The 15630-nt window shown below is 48.9% G+C and overlaps 3 long non-coding RNA genes across 3 annotated transcripts; all 3 read left to right on the forward strand.

The window, feature by feature from the left end:
• Window positions 1–8405: 8405 nt before the first annotated feature.
• On the forward strand, window positions 8406–9273 carry LOC120965960 (uncharacterized). Its single transcript, XR_005758920.3, has 2 exons — window positions 8406–8800; window positions 8904–9273. It is a non-coding gene; the product is annotated as an uncharacterized lncRNA (long non-coding RNA).
• A 1480-nt stretch (window positions 9274–10753) lies between these two features.
• On the forward strand, window positions 10754–11569 carry LOC120965961 (uncharacterized). Its single transcript, XR_005758921.3, has 2 exons — window positions 10754–11114; window positions 11210–11569. It is a non-coding gene; the product is annotated as an uncharacterized lncRNA (long non-coding RNA).
• Window positions 11570–13049: 1480 nt separating this feature from the next.
• LOC120965962 (uncharacterized) lies at window positions 13050–13757 on the forward strand. Its single transcript, XR_005758922.3, has 2 exons — window positions 13050–13226; window positions 13318–13757. It is a non-coding gene; the product is annotated as an uncharacterized lncRNA (long non-coding RNA).
• Window positions 13758–15630: the final 1873 nt, after the last annotated feature.

Raw genomic sequence — 15630 nt, forward strand, 5'->3', positions numbered from 1 at the left:
AAAGGCCGGATACACGGGCGAGTACGGGTCTGTCAGTACTTACGATGCGGCCAGGGGCGTCGCTCCGGACTGCTGTCGACGTCCCACACGGTTTTATTCGCGAGGGAGCCTTTCCCCTTCTTGGGCGCCTCCGCCTCCAGATTTGTGGAGGCCGCCCTCTTCTTCCTCCCCCCATCAGGGGGAGGGTTGCTCTCCTCCTCCTCCTCATCGTCATCTTCGGCGGAGGAGGAGTGAGTCTTGTCTTCGGACATCACGTCCGAAGTGCCCTTGCGGCGAGGGCCACCCCGGCCCCCCTTGGCCTTCTTCTTGGCCTTCTTCTCCGGCGGCTGGTAGGGTGCCGGGACCAGCATCTTCGCCAGAAGCGGGATGACTGGTTCTTCGGGCAATGGAGCCGAACTGTGAATTCGCTCCGCTTTATTCGTCCATTCCTGAAAGGATAAATTAGCAAAGTTTAGTTACCCTCCCTGGACAAGCAGGTAGAGAGTACGCCTTGAGATGTGAAGGACTTACGGCGCTGGTGGGGTGGGCAAGCTCGTGCCCACAATCTGAGTCTATGGCCGGCGGCTTCTCGTCGCCCTTGAAGAGCAGCTTCCAGGCGTCTTCATGAGTGGTGCCGAAGAGCCTCACCAAGGTCTGGTGCTTCTCCGGATCGAATTCCCATAGAGGGGAAGTTCGGCTTTGGCAGGGGAGGATCTGGCGAACTAGCATAACCTGGATCACGTCGACGAGCTTGATGTTTTTATCCGCCACGCTTTGGATGCGCGTTTGCAGCGCCATCAGCTCATCCGACGAAGACCAATTTGGGCCCTTCTCCATCCAGGAGGTCAGCCGCATTGGAGCCCCGGACTTGAATTCGGGAGCCGCGGCCCAGGTTGCGTTGCGGGGCTCTGTGATATAGAACCACAGCCTCTGCCACTCCTTGACAGTCTCCACAAACGTGCCTTTGGGCCATGTGAAGTTGGGTATCTTGCTCAGCATGGCTCCTCCGCACTCCGCGTGTTGGCCATCCACCAGCTTCGACTTCACGTTGAAGATCTTGAGCCACAGACCAAAGTGGGGCTGGACGCGGAGGAAAGCCTCGCACACGACAATGAATGCCGAGATGTTGAGGAAAGAGTTCGGGGCTAGATCATGGAAATCTAGCCCGTAATAGAACATAAGTCCGCGGACGAAAGGGTGGAGTGGAAACCCTAGTCCGCGGACGGGAGGAACACCACCCTCTCGTTGGGTTTCGGTGTGGGGACGACTTGTCCCTTGGCCGGAAGCCGGTGGGCGATCTCCTTCGCCAGATACCCGGTCTCCCGAAGCTCGGCGATGTCCTTCCCCGTGACGGAGGAGGCCATCCACTCGCCTTGCCCTCCAGAGCCGGATATGGTTGAGAGCTTGCTCGGGGTGGAAGAGACGAGAACTTGGGCCCTGGAGCTCGAGAATGGAAGCGCAAAGGAAGAAAGAAGGCGTGGGTGAAGAAGAAGAATCCTTATCCCTTTATAAAGGCAGTGAATATCGAACGCCTCCCCACTCGCCTATTCCCAAGGGCTGTGTAAACGGCACGGCTAGGTTACCCATGCCCGTATTGATAAGAATCCCGCAATAAGGGGACACGATCTCTGCTTTGACAAGACGTGCCAATGGAAACCACATCTCGAAACGCGGAACGTCAGACGAAAACGGTTCGAAATAATGACTGGGCAGGCGTGATGTCATCTTGCGAAAAGTTGTCAGCGGATGGGACTCGTGAAATATTATACTCTCTACGGCTGTGTGTGGTACTTGTGTTGCAGATCCGGACACGTTCGTTGCGTCCGAAGACTATCTTGGAGTATTCGGAAAGGAGAACCCGCCCTTCAATGCCGAAGACAATCTGCGCGCCGGACACCTCGTCATTGAAGCCTGGTTCAGGGGCTACTGAGGGAGTCCTGGACTAAGGGGTCCTCGGGCGTTCGGCCTGTTGAACATGGGCCGGACTAATGGGCTGTGAAGATGCAAGACCAAACACTCTCTCCCATGTTCGGATAGGACTCTCCTTGGCGTGGAAGGCAAGCTTGGCGACCACATATGAAGATTCCTTTCTCTGTAACCGACTTTGTACAACCCTAGTCCCCTCTGGTGTACTATATAAACCGGAGGGCTTAGTCCGGAAAGGGATACAGTCATACAGGCTAGACTTCTAGGGTTTTAGCCATTACGATCTCGTGGTAGATCAACTCTTGTAATACTCATATTTATCAAGATCAATCAAGCAGGAAGTAGGGTATTACCTCCGTAGAGAGGGCCCGAACCTGGGTAAACATTGTGTCCCCCGTCTCCTGTTACCATCGACCTTAGACACACAGTTCGGGACCCCCTGCCCGAGATCCGCCGGTTTTGACCCCGACAGAGACCACTCAGGAATGGATGACGATGAAATTCAAGACGGTGCCGCTACTGAGGGGAAAATTTATCTTGACCCGGGTGTTGTGTGGACGCGGACCACCGTCATGTCAGTAGGCGCAAGCCGCCTGCTCCGCCTATTGGAACGAGCCGAGATCCAGTGTCGCGGTCCTTAATCTCTGACACCCACGCGCCCCCACGGCTTCACACGCAGTGCTACTTCTTCTTCATCGACGGTGAGATCAGCAGGTTGGACATGGATTTGAAGCGGGGGGCGTCGGTGCATGCTCGGGGCGGCTGCGTGACCTCGTTTCGATCGCAACATCGATCCGATGGTGCCCCCTAGGCCGATTCGATGATGGCTACTTCCAATGGCAGGTATAGCAATTCGAGGTGGCAGGGGCAGCCGCGGTTGATTGGAAGATAGATGAGGGGAGGGGAGTCTGGGCCTGCGATGTGGGCTGTAGGGCAAGCGAGGGCAAGGGCCGGCGCATGAGGAAGGGCCGAAATTATCCTGAGACTCGGATGCGGCCGCTCAAATATAAACGCCAGCTAATGCGCCAGGCTTCAGCTAGGTCCGATTTAACTCCTCAAAAAGAAAAAAATTGAGGAGTAAGCAGTTTATAAAGAAATGTTCGCATATTCAAAAAATAGTCATGATTTTGAACAATGTGCGCATATTCAAAAAAATGTTCATCAATTTGAATAAAATTGCGAATTCAAATGATGTTAATGAAATTTTTATAAAATGTTAAGAAAAAAGGAAAAAGTTTGTGATTCAAAAATTGTTCCCAAATTTCAGAAAACGTTTGCTGATTCAAAAAATGTCAGAAAAAAGGAAAAAGTTTGTGATTCAAAAATTATTCCCAAATTTCAGAAAATGTTTGCTGATTCAAAAAATGTTCATTCGTTCAAAAATTGTTAGCTGATTCAAAAAATATTTGCGCATTTTAAAGAAATGTTTGTGATTTCCAAAAAATGTTTGCCAACTCAAAAAATGTACCCAAGTTAAAAAAACAATTGCAACCTGAAAATTTATTCGCAAATTTATAAAAGGTTCATGAATTCAAACAATTTTTGCGGTTTAAAAATGTTCCTTAATTTGTAAAAAAGGTTCATGAATTTGAAAAAATGATCATGATTTGAAACAAATGTTCACAAATTTGAAACCATGTTCACAATAACAAAAAAATTGTTCATAAATTTGATTTTTTTTCATAATTTCAAAAACATGTTCACGAGTTTGGAAAAATGTTGGCAAAGTTGAAAGATGTACATGAGATAAAATAAAAAAGAACAATAATAATAATAAAGTAGAAATGAATAAGAGAAAATAGAAAAGAAACGGAAAAAAGGAAAAGGAAAAGAAAGAAAAACCAGAATAAAAACAAGGAAAAAGAAATGAGAAAACTGGTTCAGGGATGGTTTTCGAAACTATCCAAAACCGATGATGAATACACCTGAAATGGGACGGCCCAAACGCTGATCAGGCCCGCTCGCTCACGGGCGACCTGCGCACCAAGACGCCCCGTTTTCATGCAGTGTCTGTGAGAGACACAAAGGCGATTAGGCAAAGGAAAATTGCACTCACTTATAAGCTTGGCACTGCATGCATCGTTTCCTCACGGGTGCTTCACGAGGGAGCCAACACATGACAAAACGGCCGTGCGAATGCCTCGAGTGTCACGGCGGCGCGAATGCCAATGGTGCGTCCTCCGCCTCGGTGCGCCAACAGAGGGGTTGCGAGTTCGTCACCGTGTTCAGACGTCAGATGGACCGGACCGTCCTCGGTGAGGCAGCGATAGCACACCTAGCGAGGGATCCATGCGTCGTTTAGGCGAACACAATGGAATCCATACAGAAGGAATCCGAGCGCTGGTGTTGGGCGGCCTCCTCTCAGGAGCTGTGGAGCGCAAGCCGGACGGTCATCGCGGCCGCGTGGTATGAGCTCGGGGTCGACGAATCTGGAGCTGTAGGACTCAGATCCGCTGCCAGCCATGCCGGAGAAGGCTGGAGATTACCGGATGGGAGTTTAATTAGGGGGACGGAGTGGAGTGGTTAAGGTTTGGTCCGGATAGCGGATGGGGATGATTATATTTGGGGTCGGGTGGGTCAGCATGGGTCGGGTCCAATGTGGAGGACGCGCTCGTGCGTGCCCGGGCCTTCTCATATTCATCCCATATTTGAGCAAGATATGAGGGATGCCGGTCAGTCCTGACGTTTGAGACTAGTTTGAGGCCCCGTCCACATCAGTTTTTGGCTGTCCGCCCAGACGTATGAGAAAGGTTTGAGACACCCGACTCTAGATGCTCTTAGACAGTTAGACGGTGTGGGAGCTGCGAGATGCATGAGGGAGAGGACGCCCATGAAGCTGCCTCCCATCCCAACACGTTGACGCTTACCAACTCGCTCAATAGAATGAAATTCCCCGTTTCTAACAACTCGCATGCATTTTATAATTAATTAGTAATGAACCGAGCATCACAAAACGACAAACCAGAAGTATGACTGACGGCATTGGCAACGAGAACATTGGCAATGAAGGAACATGTTAAAGTTGGCTTAGAAACGGAAATAACAATTTTTTAGAGATGGGCCTAACAAAATGAAACGGAATGACTATTACTATTTCTTTTACAAAAAAAAAAACTTTGAGATGACTTTTCTCTAGGTTTGGTAGTATCATTGTTGTTTTTTACATTAGCTACGCGATTCCAATGATGGTAGACCACTGGGAGTACCTGTCTTTTTAGGTGCAATCATGGTATAAAGTATCTACATTAGCAAAGTGATAACAATTGGGTTCCAATAATGATAACAATTTGATTCGCCAATTTTGGTATAAAGCCAACACCGCCGCGATGGTGTTCGCCGGAGAGCCGATCATGCGGACCGCCATCCGGATCATGAAGAGCTTTGCTACATCTACGAGCAAATCTTACAGAATTGTCTTTACGGATTGCCATGGCAACATTTAATTAGGGAGGAGGAGGATGAGCAATGCTAGAACGACGAACAGATTTTACATATTTGACGAAATGGTGCTAGCTGGCAGTGTTTGATTGAACATTAGAGAGGGAGGCGGGCCCCATCCCCTTGAAATTCAGGGGGGCGGGGGGGGGGGGGATAATTAGTGTGGAGAGGCCCGTGAACCCTCGTAATTGTCCGTGCGTTTAGAACTATCGGAGGAGGGACTACCCTGAAATTCAGGAAGAGGATTAGTGAGAGACTAGTCGAGGAAATAGTCCGCAAGAAGCATTCCGTAGGTGGTCTGTACGCGTAGAGTTTTTTAACCATGAATATCGGTCAACTCTATTTAGTTCGGTTATTCAATTTTCGGTATAAAAGTGATCATCACTAAACATAATAGCCCGCTAAGAACTTAACTCACGACCGAGGAGCAGCGCATCACCCTCTAGTGTGGTGCAGCTTAGAGCATCTCCAACAGTCGCCCAACGTGCCGCACGCTAAAAACTACTTTGTCGCGCGCCCTTCGCCTGGTTTTGCGTGGCCGGCAGCACTGGCTCCAACAGCCGCGCTAAAATGCAACGCGCGCGACTAGCCGGGGCATTGCATATATTGCATTTTGGACACAAAATGGATTTGAAACATTCAAAATGCAATGCACATGACATATAAATTTCACACAAACAAGTTGATGAATAAAAGTTCATGCCCACAAGTTCATCCAACCAAATTCAAAATGCAAACCAAGTTCATGACACAAACGGAAGACACATCAAGCCTCGTCCTTGTCTTGGTCCTCTTCTTCGGAAGACGATTCTTCCTCCTCCGAAGATGATTCTTCCTCCTCCTCCTCCTCATCGCGCACCGCATCGCGTGAAGCTCCGACGGTGTTGGCAAGATCTTCAACGGCATCTTCATGGGAATGTGTGTGAGGAGGCACACCGGAAGACATTCCGCCCATGGCGGCCAGAGGTGCCCCCATGCCTCCCATGAGAGATGCAAAACTCATGCCTCCCATGACGGCCATAGCGTCGGGGGTGCTCCAAAGCCACCCATGCCTCCCATGGTCTCCATGGTAGCTCCAAAGCCACCCATGGCACCTAAACCACCTACGGTACCTCCGAAGCCACCCATGCCTCCCATGGCGCCAAGGCCACCGCCACCCATTGCATGAATCATGGCTCTTTTTTTGGATCAAGACTTCTTCACGGGTAAGATTGACATACTCCTTTTGCGCCTCATTGAGGATAGATGTGTCCAAGAAGAACAAGTGCTTCTCCCATTCCAACAATCTAGTTCGCTCCTCATTGCTCACCTTTCTCTCCTCCAAAGCCACCTTCCTCTCCTCGGCCGCCACCCTCCTCTCCTCGGCCGCGGCATCTTGGTTCCTTTCCATTTTCCTCACCTCGTTGGCTTTTTTCTTGCCTTCACAATAGATTCCATAGCATTTTTGAGCTCATCTTCTCCTTTCCTCTTCTTCTTTTCTTTTGCGTCTTTCTTGCACCCATCCGGTCGTTTTGGCTTCGAGTATGAAGCCGAGTTGGGTGTGGGGCTTCTCTTGCCGTCATCACTTGATGCATCCTCCTCCTCCTCCTCCTCATCATCATTTAACTCAATTGTTCGCTTGCGTTTGTTGCTCAAATGCAAATCATCCAAATCATCACACTTCTTCCATTTCTCATCATCCTTCAACACTTCATAGCAATGAGGCAAGGTAAATATCCTTCCTTTCTTGATCTTCCCCTTCTTGGTTCTCTTCTCCTCTCCTTTGAACAAGTTTTGTGCAATGTTGTACTACATGAAAACAAAGCAAGTTAGCACTTCAAACACCAACAACAAGTATGACGAACATGGATGAAATGCCACTTACTCTATCGTCCTCATTGGTGCCACTTGGGTTCAACTTGTCAACCGCCTTTTGTGCGGCCGCCCACTTTTGACAATTTGTGTTGATTGTCGACCACCGGGACCGAAGTGATCTCTCGGAGCAGTCAATTCCACTCACGCTGCGAACATCAAAGTGTTCTTTCATCTGCCCCCAATAAGCATCTCTACTTTGATCACCTCCAACGGATGGATCCCTCGACAATTGCAACCAAGTATTGCATAGTAAGATGCCATCGGCGTTGGTGTAATTGCCCGCTCTTTCTTTCGGCGCGTCGACAATGCCCTCACCGTCCTCGTCCACCTCGAACTCATGGTCTTCGAAATGCATGTTATTGGTTTGAGACCAATGCGAATTGTTGGAGCCAACACCCATAGTTGACATGTATGCATCATCGTTGACACTACAAAATATATAGAACAATGCAAATAAGCTATCTATATGAATGCATTCAAATAATAACAAGAAAAGAAAAGTTGGAAAAAATTTCTACCTTTGGCGCATATCGTCGAACACGTTGTGCGCGTCGGCCGCCGGCTCAACGAGTGAGCTCGCCAGTGCTTCGGTAGCCGCCGCGCCCGTCACACGCCCTGCAAGCTTCTTTCTCCTCGCCTTCGAGGTGCCGGAGCTGTCCGCGGCCTTGTTCTTCTTCGCGGATGTCTTGCCCTTCTTCGGCCGCGCCACATTGGGGAGCTTCGGGGGGGGGGGGGGGGGGGGGGGCGCTGGCGCGACGCCACCCGCCGCCGTGGTCATCCGCGGCGGCATGAAGAGGCCACGCGCGAGGCCGATGCTCGGAGGAGCTCCGGCGGTGGCGAGGCCAACGCTCCCCGCGCTAGGGTTTCCGAAGGCGGCGGCGGGGGAGGGGTCGCGGCTGTAGGATGGGGTGAGCGGGGTGCCGGCGCGTGCGTCCATCGGGTCAAGTTCGCCGGCGCCGGCGCGCGCGGGGCGAAGGTGGCGGGGAGGAGAGAGTGCGGCGCGAGCGCTCGTGTGTGCCGCGCGCGGAAGCCGGCGCTCCAAATACACAGCGCAAGTTGGCGATTCGGACCGCGCACCAACTACATATGCCGCGCGCGCGGTTGTTGCGTGCCCGCCGGAGCTTGTCTACAGGTTGCGCGTGCTAAAATGATACAATTTGCAGCGCGGCGCTTGTTTAGGGGCAGGTGTTGGAGATGCTCTTAGCCATATATGCATCGCATACACACGACCACGTATACGAGGGCAGGACAAGCGGCTATGAAGTCTTCAAGATCAACACAGGTACGCAAGAGACAAGACGGGCAGGGGCAAAACCCAATCCAAATTCCTGCCGAAGATCCAAAGATCGCCGAACAGCTCACGCCATGTAGAGAGTCTCAGAGACCTTCTCTCTCTCACTGTCTCACCAGTGGTTATTTATGCGAACCGTAGTAGGAGCATCAGTGCATGCCCAGTGCTCTGTGATCCCGTTAGACGGCACGATGTACCCACGGACAACCACCTGCTTTCTCGCCGCCGCCGTCGTCCTCCTCCTCCTGCCCCTTCTGACCTCCTACCCATGCACGGTCGCCGCACATCGCCTGCCGCCGCCCTCTCCTCCAGGTACATATGCTGATATGCACATATCACATATGCAATCAGGGTGCTTCGAACCCTAGCCTTGTTGTGTGTATGAAATGAATCGGGTGGGTCGATGTGATTGCAGTGCTGCTGCTAGGTGGCGACGCCAGTGCTTGCGGCCGGAGCGCGGCGCGTGAGGGGAAGGGGCTGGCGGTGGGAGTTGCCAGGCGCTTGGGGCATAGGCCGCCGGTGTGGAGGCCTCCCTCGCCGAGACCCCAGGCCAGCCAGGGGGTGTACACGCCCACGCCGCCACCGCCGCCGTCGATCAACGAATAGGGCGCCGGGGGTCATGGCATGCATGCGCGGGCACGCGATGCTGGCTTCCTTCCATCAATCAATATCTCCTGCTTATTCCAGGGTGTTGCGTGGATATGCACTACAGGATAAGGAACAGCTAGCGGCCGTGTACCAAAGCACTTCCGCTAGTGTCAAATAAACTTGAGTCTATTCTATTAGTTGTACAACTACTCATATGATGCTCACTTATCTCCATTCTATAAAGTACAATAAAGTACAACTACGGTGGTTTTTTGTTTACGAAAAGATCAGATCTATCGTAAAAGTCTTTGACCTCGTCGATGACAGATGTAAATCTTTGTACACATGCCCCTAAGGACCAACACGTCCTGGAGTTGTAATCGTCGCCCTTGAACCCTTGCATAGATCTGAAACATCTGACCAAAAATGTCGTCACATGACCAAAAACCCTAACCTTACCGCCCAAAGGAGAAGGCGGAAATCTACTCTGGAGCTCCGTCGACTTCGTCCAAACGAACGAACTCGAGGAGGATCAGAACTTGGAAGACAAACTCAAAGAAGCGCCGCCATCCGCCCGAGCGCCGCACCTTCGAGGACTAAAAACTTTAACCTAAACTACTAATTGGAGCGGAGACACTAGGATTCCCCTCCCCGCCACCGGCCGCCGAAGCAGCAGGTAGAGGGGAAGTGAATCCATGGGCTCGCTGGTGAAACCTGGAGGGAAGAGTTTACCCTAGCTGCCTAGGGTTAGGCGAGACAACTATGGTAGTTGGCTTGATAATTTTTCATTTTCAAATCCGAAATCAAAGGAGCTGACATAGTTGATATGATCCATTTGTTAATTTTTCATTCATTAGTACATACTAGAAGGGTTGGCGCGCTTTGCTGCACGTTGGTGTTGTTGAGTTTTCATAATTGTTTTACTCCTTCTGTTTGAAAATATAAGGTGTATTAGTTTTTTGAAAAGTCAAACCTTCTTTTAAGTTTGACCAAATTTACAGAGAAACATATCAAAGTGTTAGCATTGGATTCATCATGAAATGAATTTTCATATTTTATTTATTTAGTATTGTGGATGTCGATATTTTCGACTATGAACTTGGTCAAAGTTAATGAAATTTGAACTTTTTCCAAAAAAAATAAATATACCTTATATTTTAGAACTGATGGAGTATTTTGGGGGGGGGGGGGGGGGGGATGATGAAGATTGTTTTCTTTTTAAATAATAATAATACACCAACTTATTAAATTACAAAGGTTATGCGCAATCAGATATTTTTAGTTTGCCTATTTGTGCCACGCCCTAATTTTGTTTATGGGGCAAGAAATTAAAATAAATAAATAATAATACACCAACTTATTAAATGACAAATGTTATGGGCCTTTGGCAGACTAAATTGCATTTCGATCCAACCTAGTCGTGGGTTTGCGAGTTTGATCCATTTGGCCTTGTGGCAGATGTGAAGGTGAAGGGAATATGCAATCACGTGATAATTGGCAAAGAGAGCAATGTGTCACGAGGGTGGAACTAGGAAGCAACGTACAGCTAGCCATGTATCACCAACACACGCAAGACGAGCAGAGCCGAAATCCAATCCACGTTAGCGGTTGGCTGGGGATATAAGAGCGTCACAATCAGACAACGAACAGCTCACACCACGCACAAAGCAAAGCTCTCACTCATTGTCTCGTTAGGCTACTGACTCGAGCACCGTTTTTCATTTTGTTTGTGTCTAGTTTTTTTTTCCTTTTTAGTTTGCCCCAAAGCCTTTTTCCTGATTTTTTTCGATATTGCCCCTTCATTTTCAGCTTTACACACCACCGATGCATTAAATACTCCTTCAATTGTGTATCCCCTCTCTTTCCTCTTTACCTTCTTGATCTCCCATCGAGCCAACTCTCTCCCCCCAAGACGGCAAGATGTATCAACGGAGAGCCACCTGTTTTCTCGTCATCGTCGTCGTCCTCCTTCTCCCGCCCCTGCTAGCTTCCTATCCATGTGTGGCCGCCGCACATGGCCCACCGCGTCATGCTCCAGGTACATATAGTTCCCTTTTGATGTTTTCCGAATATGTGCTTCGTTCTTTGTATGTATATACGGGCCCGTCGATGTAATTATGGTGATGATGCTAGGTGGCGACGCTGGTACGTGGGGTCAAACAGACGGGCCGCATCGACAAGGGGGGAAGGTGCCAGGGATGGGAGCCGCGAGGCGCTTGGGACAGAGGATACCGCTGACGGACCCTCCGTCGCCAATCCCTAACGAGAACTCGGGGGTGGTGATTCCCCTGTCGCCGCCACCACCGCCGTTGATCAATTAATAGGTGTTGGGAGTCTGGGTACGAGCATATTCCATGGTGACTTCTGTGCACCTCTGGTCTCTTACTAATGTGTTACAAGAATAATCTTGCTGGTGTGAAATAAGTTGTCATGCTTCAAAGTCTTAAAATGTATTGTTCACTTCTCTATATCAACCTGGACTTCTGAGGTAAATGGCGGAAATAAATCTTTTTTGTTTCGGTGTGTTGCGTGGATATGCACCACAGCATAAGGAACGGCTAGCTGCCGTGTACGAAAGCACTTTTGGCCAGCGGTGTCAAACAAAGTTCGACGCAATTATATACTGTATTGCACAACTACTCGTATATATGACGCTCACTTATCTCCGGTCTATACAGGACAAATATGGTAGCCGACAAAAGTGAGTTCCATGAGCTTGCATATGCGCCTCCATGTGAGACGTGAAGGTGACTAAAAAATGCCATTCACATGTCAGTTGGCAAAAAAGGTAGCACTGTAATCTTCCATGCTTAAGGGCATCTTCGCGGGCAACCCGTAAATTTTCTCCCGCATCCCTCCGCGGACAGAGATCAGTTTATGGACACGAATGTAGAAGGCCACCATCCAATCGTAGTTTGTATATGTCCGTCAGCAAATTCAAATTTAAATGTACACTGATCTACACAACATGCCGGATCACATCCGCGCCGGATCGTAACCCCGATCACAACCCAAAAAAAGGGAAATATGCTTAGTTTTTACATATCCGAATCCAAAAGAACATCAGCCCAGGTCCAGCAGTCCGTGCATTTCTGCCCTGCCGGACCGGCAATCCCAGCAAGCTGCTCCTCGATCAAGGAGGTGCCGTTGCCGCCGCGTAGGCATCCCCCGCATCCGCGTCAGCCTCCGCCTCCGCCGCGTCCTCATCTTCTGTCGCCGCCAACTCATCTTTCCAACCCTCCAACATCTGGTAGCGGACGGATTGCACGATAATTCTAGCGCTGGCATCCAAAGAGTCGATATTCAAGGTCAATATCTTGGCATCCTCCGCATTAGCGGTGATCTTCACCCTCTTTTCATCGAGCACGGTTTCTTTTCCTCGAGCGCGACCTTCTTCTCCTCGAGCACCGCTTTCCTCTCTTCGATCATGGTCCTCCTCTCTTCGAGCTTGATCTTCTTCTCCGTCGCCTCTATCAACTGTTTGAACCTATTCGCTAGCTCCATCTCCTACAGGTTCTCCGACGTTTCCATGCTCCGCCTTCCTTTCGGGTGGGCCAGGGGGCGGAGAGCGACGTTTCGCATGTCTGGAGTCCCGCAAAGGCCCTCACATTTTTCTTCGGTTTGCGGAAGAAATCACGTCCGGACCGTTCCGCGGACCGATATAAAACAACGATGGCTGTAGGATGGCTTCCATGATTCGGACAGCGCGAGGCGGACGGTTACGGGAGGTTTGAGGGGCGTGGGGATGCCCTAATTAAGAATCCTCTTGGACGTAGGGTAGAGTTGAACTCGTGTTCAACTACTGCTAAGAAATACCGCACTCGCGGGATCCAGGACAGGACAAACGGCCGTGCGGACCTCGAGGTCAACACACGGAAGAGAAGAGACAAAATTCAGAGTCCCAAGTCGACAATTTAAGAACGCCGCGAATCCTACAGTGAACAGCTAGCTCACATCTGCAGAGTCTCACTGTCCCAGTGGCCACTGACCGGAGCTGTACAGATATCTTCAGATCTACAGAGTCCAGTGGTCTCCGATCAACCTACAGCTCGACCGATGCGTCGCCGGACGGCCGTCCGCGCGGCCCTCGTTGCCGCCGCCCTCCTTGTCCTGCTGGCCACGTACCCACCGACGGCGCGTTCTCCTCCAGGTATGCATACCGGCCACTGCGAGTTCCAAATCCCAGCTTATGTGTCAGTGTGTGTGTGTATGAAGGGATCGATCGTGGTGGCCGCATGCAGTGCTGCTACTGGGTGGCGACGCCGAGGCGGGTGCACGGGGTAGCCGGCCGGCGCAGTCGACGCCACGTGAGAGAAGGAAGCTGGGTGTGGTAGTGGGCCGGCGCTTGGGCCAGAGGGTGCCCGTGAAGCCACCCTCGCCGGACCCCAACGGCTGGAAGACGATGGTGAAGCCCGTGTCGCCGCCGCCGCCATCATCAGTGTACTAGGTGTACGAAAGCAGTATGCCGATCTGGTGCTCACTTGCCCATGCTATGCAACGTCGCGTACTTGCGCGTGGGTGGTGGCTGCAAAATCTTGTCTTAAGATTAACTTTTCATTTCTTGTGCGGCTTCTAATGGCACTTATGGATGACTGGAACGGTCTTTTGCTCCGTGCAAAGTCATGAAACCAAAATAAGGTTAATACTTTACTCTTTATTAATTTTTTAGCAAAGCTTAATACTCTGCTGGTTAAGTACAAATGTTCTGGGCTTTTGGCGGGCTAAATTGTGTATGGGTCCAGCCTAGTTGTGGGCTTGCGGCTCAACTTCATACATTTCGCTTTGTGAGAGAGGTGAAGATAGGGGAAACTTTTCGGCATTTCCTATATGGCGCTTAATGCGCCTGTTACAGTATAGTTTGCAAACGGGCGCACCCCCCGCGACCTCCTCCTCATGTGCTAACTACGGTAGCCATCCAGGAAACGCACCCCAATGTGTTTGGTTACTCCTTTTTATTCTTTCCTTCTTCCTTCTTTTCTTTTATTTTTCTTATTCTTGTTCTTTTTCCTTTTTTTTGTTCCTTTTTCTTTTTGAAATGCATGATTTTTTATCAAAATCGATGAACTTTTTCAAACCCATGAACTTTAAAAAAATGGTGAACTTTTTTTCCACAATTGAAGAACTTTTCTGAATTCGTAAACTATTTTTGAAAATCCAGTATTTTTTCAAATTCACTAATTTTTTCTAAAAAAATAGATTTTGTTTTTCAAAATCCATGAACTATTTTAGAATTCGATGAACATTTTTCAAAATCAAAGAATTGTTTTCAGGATTTGTGAACTTTTTTCCAAAATTGATGGTTTTTTCAAAAAATGATGAACTTTTTTAAAAATTGGTGAACTTTTTTAGAAAATTTTGATGATATTTTTTCAAAATTGATGAACTATTTTCAAAATCAATTAACTTTTTAATAGGGCAACTTTTTTTGCATGTTCATGAACTTTTTCCGTAATCTGTGAACTTTTAAGTTTTTCTAAAGAAAATCACGTATGAGTGGTTGTAGTTGTTCATAAAGTATTAGTGTTGCGAGGTACTCCAGTGGTTAGGCTAACCCACGATAAGAGTGTAGGGCGCGAGTTCGATTCATCGCGACAAGCCGACAACACCTTTTGTGGGGGGGGGGGGGGGGTGGCACTTTTAATACCATTCTACGCTAACAACACTGAATAGGAGCTCCAAAAAAATTTCATTCACGTGGCAATTAACAAATATGTAAAATAGCGTGAAGCGTATGCCTTAGCAGGGACGCGTTGCGTGTTTATATAGGCATAGAGATTACAGGGTTAGTTGTCAGGTAGTTGCTAGATTGATCTCCATGTAATGATCTATACAAGGGATATACGAGATCATCTACATATACAAGGGAACAACCAGATTACAGACACAACGCAGCCCTTATCTACTCGCATGTACGGTTTATACGCATACCGTACATACGTTTACAATATACACTTTAACACGCCCCCTCAAGCACAACTTCACCAAGTTGAGATTGTTCTTAAACTCTTGCAACTTGCTCCATGACAAGGCCTTGGTAAACCCATCTGCAACTTGATCATTTGTAGGAATGAATCGTATGTCTAGTAACTTCTTGGCTACTCTTTCACGAACAAAATGATAATCAACTTCAATATGTTTTGTCCTTGCATGAAACACTGGATTTGCTGACAGATAAGTAGCACCAATGTTACCACACCATAAGCGTGCAACAGAAGAGTGTTTTATGCCAAGTTCATTAAGCAATGTCTGAACCCATATTAACTCAGTTGTTGCATTAGCTAAAGCTTTATATTCAGCTTCAGTGCTAGATCTTGACACAGTAGCTTGCTTCCTTGCACTCCAGGATATAAGATTTGGTCCAAAGAAAACCGCAAAGCCTCCTGTAGACCTTCTGTCATCAGGACAACCTGCCCAGTCTGCATCAGAGAAGGCACTTACCAAAGTTGAGGTTGATTTTGTGAATTTTAACCATGTACTCATAGTACCTCTGAGATATCTCAGAATCCTTTTGACTGCAGTCCAATGCTGAAGAGTAGGAGCATGAAAAAACTGGC

This window comes from Aegilops tauschii, chromosome 6 (assembly GCF_002575655.3).
Source record: "Aegilops tauschii subsp. strangulata cultivar AL8/78 chromosome 6, Aet v6.0, whole genome shotgun sequence".
Lineage (NCBI taxonomy): Eukaryota > Viridiplantae > Streptophyta > Magnoliopsida > Poales > Poaceae > Aegilops > Aegilops tauschii.